This window comes from Nyctibius grandis, chromosome Z (assembly GCF_013368605.1).
Source record: "Nyctibius grandis isolate bNycGra1 chromosome Z, bNycGra1.pri, whole genome shotgun sequence".
In the NCBI taxonomy this organism is placed as follows: Eukaryota; Metazoa; Chordata; class Aves; order Nyctibiiformes; family Nyctibiidae; genus Nyctibius; species Nyctibius grandis.
The window spans coordinates 64,900,838-64,906,837 of record NC_090695.1 but is presented as its reverse complement, the minus strand read 5'-3'; positions in this window follow the sequence as shown (position 1 = coordinate 64,906,837).

Genomic DNA, 6,000 nt, shown 5'->3' with positions numbered 1-6,000 from the left:
TTAGATAGATGGGCCAAGACCAACAGCATGAGGTTCAACAAGAACAAGTGCCGGGTCTTACACTTTGGCCACAACAACCCCATGCAGCTCTACAGGCTGGGGGAAGAGCGGTTAGAAAGCGGCCCGGTGGAAAGAGACCTGGGGGTGCTGATCGACAGCCAGCTAAACATGAGCCAGCAGTGTGCCCAGGTGGCCAAGAAGGCCAATGGCATCCTGGCCTCTATTAGGAATAGCGTAGCCAGCCTGTCTAGGGAAGTGATTGTCCCTCTGTACTTGGCACTGGTGAGGCCGCATCTTGAGTACTGTGTTCAGTTCTGGGCCCTGCACTTCAAGAAAGATGTTGAGGTGTTGGAGCGAGTCCAGAGGAGGGCGACCAAGCTGGTGAAGGGTCTGGAGGATCTGACCTACGAGGAATGGCTGAGGGAGCTGGGGTTGTTTAGCCCGGAGAAGAGGAGGCTCAGAGGTGACCTTATTGCAGTCTACAGCTACCTGAAGGGAGGCTGTAGTGAAGTGGGAGTCGGCCTCTTCTCCCGGGCAACTAGCGACAGGACAAGAGGACATAGCCTCAGGCTTCGCCAGGGGAGGTTCAGGTTGGACATTAGGAAGAATTTCTTTTCAGAAAGGGTTATTAGACATTGGAATGGGCTGCCCAGGGAGGTGGTGGAGTCACCGTCTCTGGATGTGTTTAAGAAAAGACTGGACATGGCACTTAGTGCCATGGTCTAGTTGACAGGGTGGTGTCAGGGCAATGGTTGGACTTGATGATCCCAGAGGTCTCTTCCAACCTGGTTGATTCTGTGATTCTGTGATTCTGTGATATCCCATGCAGTTGCATTTTGCTGCTTTGGTGGCCTATCAAAAATCTGGTGTGGCCTGTTGTGTTTATACTGACAACAGTGGCAAGCAGAAATGTCACCTCTCAGTATTTTTATAATGAATCTAGCAATACATGGTGTTTTCTTCAGAACCTCAAAATCTTGATGATTTCTGGAAATCCACTTTTGTTTTTGGCATGTGCACAAAGAGAAACTAGAAAATACAGTTTTGCAGGGACCTGAAACACTTAACACTTTCATACCAAAACTAATTGCATTTTTCAACTTGCTTAGACGTCAGGAAGGTTGATAAAGCCAAGGCTGTCAGTAATGCATATTATTTTACCCTGGTGTTCCTTCCTTCCCCCACTATTCCTGGCCATGGTTTTAGTGTGCCTTTTGAGTCATATAGAATATTTCTTGTCTGGACTAGACCCATAGCTTGGTGATCTTGTATGAAATCTTAACAGATTGTGAGGCCTTGGAAAGGCCTGGTGAGCTCTGAAAAAGTTTTGAGCTTTTGGATGCTTACCTGCTTTGAATGGTCCAAAATCTGGAGTTTTTCAAGGTTATGATGTTCCATATCATACGTGGCAGAGACTTACTCTGCTGCTTGCTGAAAAGGTACATCTCAGTGGGAGCAGTTGTTGGAACACAGTCAAAATAACTGTTTCATTAAAAAAAAAGAAATCAGGATTAGCCTATCGGTAGTTATAATACCTTTCAGGAAAAACAAACAATTTTATCCCCGATTAAAATTTCATAACCAGATATAGAGGGTCATACTGAATGTGGGACAGATATCAGATTAGCAATTCAGTGGAGCTGTTTAGCTGATCCATGTTTGTAATACAGTCTTCGAGCACTCAAAGGTACTGCCAATGAATGCTCCCCTTATGACATTTTTAACACAAGTTTTTGTGTTAAAGGATCTGTGTGTGTACTCTTCAAAATGTCCCTATAACAAGCTCCTCCTGGCACGTGTGGTTACATGAAATTTATAACAGAACCCACAAACGTTTCCACCGGCTGAAACCTATGGAGCAGCAGGTGTTCAGAAACTCCAGATCATATCAGGTAAGATTAGCAGAAAGTAGGATGGAAAACAGTTCTTAGCATACTTACCTCTTCTTTTCTCACTTCCTACACCTTGCAGATTGCTTCTCTTCAGTGTCTCGAACTCAAAAAAATGCAAACACAAACTATAGCTAACTGTCATCAAAAAACAATAGGGATATTCCTGCAGGTCAGGAACGGTGATTTGTTATCAGCCAAAGCAAACATCACTCAACGCTGAGCGAAAGAGTTGAGGAAAAATAGATAAATTATAATCATGCTCTTATAGGAGACTTGCAGGGTATAAAACAAGCTCGTAGAAAGTAGTAAGAAAAAGAAACTCCTCCTTTTATTGATGGTGACCGTTGCTGCAGTCTCCTGCGGGTAGCCTATTCGCTTTGCTGTAGTATCTGTGAACCTTGGCGTGGCACATGAACTTCCCACACTTTGTGCTGTACAAATATAGAATAAAATAAAGGCTGCTGTGCCACAGACTTCACAAATATTGAAAGGATTTGCTGGGAGGTGGAGCGAAGTGCACTGTAGCTCAGCCAGAAGCATTACCTGGTGCAAATTAAGGGTTTGTGCATTGTGGGATGCACTCACTTCTGCTCAGCTGGGACCAGCTTAAATCTCTGCAACTTACCTATTCAGATGGGAAACCACTGGTCCTTTCTCAAAGGACCTAAATCTAATAGGTATATCAAAAAAATATTTAATACCTTAACTTTAAAAACACAGGCTTTATATAGAGGATGTAATGATATAGTAAAAGAACAGTATGACCAAAAGATGAATTGAACACGAATAATCAGATTCAGCTATTTAAACTGCTCCAAATGACAACAGATGTAACCACAGAGGCATGCTGAGAAAGGAATGGTGTACCTTATGCATGTCCCAGACAGGGCAGTGCAGTGACACTTGCCTGTGAGGTTGCTGGGACTGTTTTGACATCCTCTGAAACCTTAAAGAGCACTGTGGAGTTTTATTCTTAAAGACTTGGCTTCTGATAATTTTGAAAGTATAGACAATCTTCTGTACTTTGCTAACTGGTCAGAAGCAATATTAAGAAGCCCACCAGTGCTGGAACACTATATAGGAAATTGCTGTTGCTCATCCACATTCACCTGGATTGATTGAATAACGAGATGTTACGTGAAAAAAAAAAAAAAATCCTCTGACAAGTAGCCCCTCAGTCAGTTCAGAGGAAATATTACAATTATTGGGGACAATGGAGTAGCATGGATACTTGTAAAGATGGCCTTGGTTAATGTGTGGAAAAAATTCCAAAAAACTGGATTGCTGTTGTCTAGGTTGCTTCTTTTCTCCCCCACCAGAATATAGAACTTTGCCTCTGACTGACACAGCTTTGAACTTATCACATACATTTAGCAAAGCCAAAAACACCGAATGTAACATTTTAAAATGAATGTTTCCTGTTCTTTTACAAAGGAACTTGTAAAATCTAGCATTGTAATAATGCCGAGCCAATTTTTTTTCAACATGAGTGTTCAGCTATGTAATTCTTTGTATTTTAGTTAAGATTCCATTTGGTCAAACACTGAAGCATGATGGCTATAAAAAAAATATATGTATCTATTAGAAAACTGCGTATGGCAAGGCTAAGTATAGTCCTTGAATATTAATGAAAAATAAGTAATACAACAGAAACCACAGGTACATACTTTTAAAAATTAATTAGAAGAGACTTTTCGTGTTTGTTAATGTCAATTTTTATTACTTGCATGTGTTTATGGAATGTGTATTAATTTTCAAGGCAATAGTCATGCAGCAATGAGGTGACATATATGGAGGTGTAGGTGTTCATGTGCTGGAGAGGAGGACAAACATTAGAGGTCCTTGGGCAAGGGCAGGTGTAGAGGGCTGGGCATGCTTGCCCATGGAGGCATACAGTCACAGAGTCACTTGGGCCAGAAGTGACCTTGGGAGATCATGAAAGTCATCACATGCCCCCTTTACAGCACAGGGTTCAGCAAGCAGCAGTTTTGCATTCAGCTTTTTAAGTGCATTTATAGACTTGCAAAGCCTTAGCCTACTCCCTTTAGTCTTCTCATATCCAGACTGCAAAGCCCTGGCCTTTTGAATCTCTCCTTGCAAGGAAGATGCCTTTCCTCTTTACGTTGGCCAACAATTTGCTACTTTGGCAAATCAGAATTTTGTATAGTGGAGAAATGACAATCTCTTTCTTTCCTCAGTACTGTTCCTAATGATGCCTAACATTTTATCATCTGTTTTGACTGCTGCTGCATGCAGAACTGATCATTTCAGGGTACTGTCAGCAGTGACCTCGTCGTCTCCTTTCTGTGCCCTGACTGTTAGCTCAGGGTTCAACAGGAGTTTGGAGTCAACATGACTTAGGTTATTTTTGCCTAGATGTTTTACGTTTATTCAGGCTAAAGCTCATTTGACCCTACTTTTGTGCAGTTTTGTAAAGTCTTTCCAGAGTTCTTTGCCAGTGGTGGCATTTCACTACTTCAAAGAGTTTAGTAGCTTGTTTAGCGATCACCGTTTTTATGGCCTTTTCTAGGTCTTCTCTGAAGGTGTTCAATAACCTGGTCCCTAGTGGAATCCTGCTCCTGACATGTCTCCTCCATGGCAAGTTATCATTAAGCCCTGTCCTTTGCTGCTTGCCCTTTAGCTAGCCCAAAACACCCCTTCCTCCAAAACCCTGGCAGGTTTGTCCCTTAATAACCTTTCCCCCCCGCTACAGAAATCTGTTTTGCCATCTGAGTAAGTTTGACCTCTCCAAACACATGCTGTTGTGCTTTGACCCACCTTCACACAGGCATGTGTGCTCTTTGCTGTATTTTCATTGCTATGGTTTCCCTGGTTGTGTGAGTCACTCAAACACAGCATAAGCCAGGGCAGAGCTGTCTAGCTTGGCTGCTGCTGGAATGTGAGTACTGTTGTCTCTCCTCAGCAATTTCTTGTGAGTGTGTCCTCAAAAACTCGCAGTATTTGACAGTGCCAGCTAATAAGTCTACAGCATCTCAGGGCTTAATACTGCTGGAGGTAAAAGGGCTAGGATTATTACACTCTTCATAATTATCTCCTCACAAAAATAAGTGGAGCAAACTCATGCTCCTTTTAATGCACAAAATTGTCTAGTTTCACCTAAGACTCTTTTTGGTTTTCTCTTTTGTTACCTGCTTTGAAGAATGAAGAAGCTGGACAGTTGAATCTTGATTATTCTATGTCCTGTCAAACTGTATATAATATAAAGTAAGCTTTCTAAACAGTTGCCTTACAGCCCACTTCTCCTCCCATTTTTTATAAGATAGTTTCTCTGTAAGAGTGACAGCGCAGGACTGCATAGAAAAGGAATCTCAGGTGATCATCCAGTGTGGAGTCTAAGCAGAATTTAGGTATTTTGCATTGTAAGTACAGCTCTGAGGATCTGTGCATGCTTGCCTGTTGTCCATCTGATAGGTTCTCTGTATGCAAATGTCAAGTATGTGCACACTACTGGCACACCACTTGCGAGTCTGCTGACTGATGGATACTGAATCAAATTGTGCTATGAAAGAAAAGGAGTGTAAATGTCTGTTCTGGTGTGACCACCTGAAATCGCTGAGGTGCCTACTTCTTCTCTGTGACTAACAAACATCTCAACATCTAACATGGCAGTGGGTTGCTCCGGGGACCCTCAAACACCTTTCCTCAGTGGTGGTTCCAGAAGACTTTGCAGCACTAGGGTAGGGTCAGGCCTGGCAGGATTAGGAACGAGTCTTCCACGGGCTTATTCAAGAGAAGTATCTTAGTTTCTACACCTCATCTTACTCACTGGCCAAACAATTACAGAATCTATGGCAGTGAGGGCTTTTCTTAGATGAAAGGCAAACTCTTGGAAGAAGAACACAGAAATGCTTCAGTTGTAGAAGACATTGGAACAGATGCACCTATCCTGTTTCTCTGTTGATCACATGCCTCTTTCCACGCCAGCTTCTAGAAGTGGCTCACTACTGTTTTGAAATTGTTTTCAAAGAGTATTTTATAGCAGACTCTTGGTGAATGAAACATCCAGAGGCCTTATCTTATTTCTGGCTTCCTTCCATTTCGGGGTGTGTTGCTGTCATTACATTTTCTATAACATCTGCTCACTTCT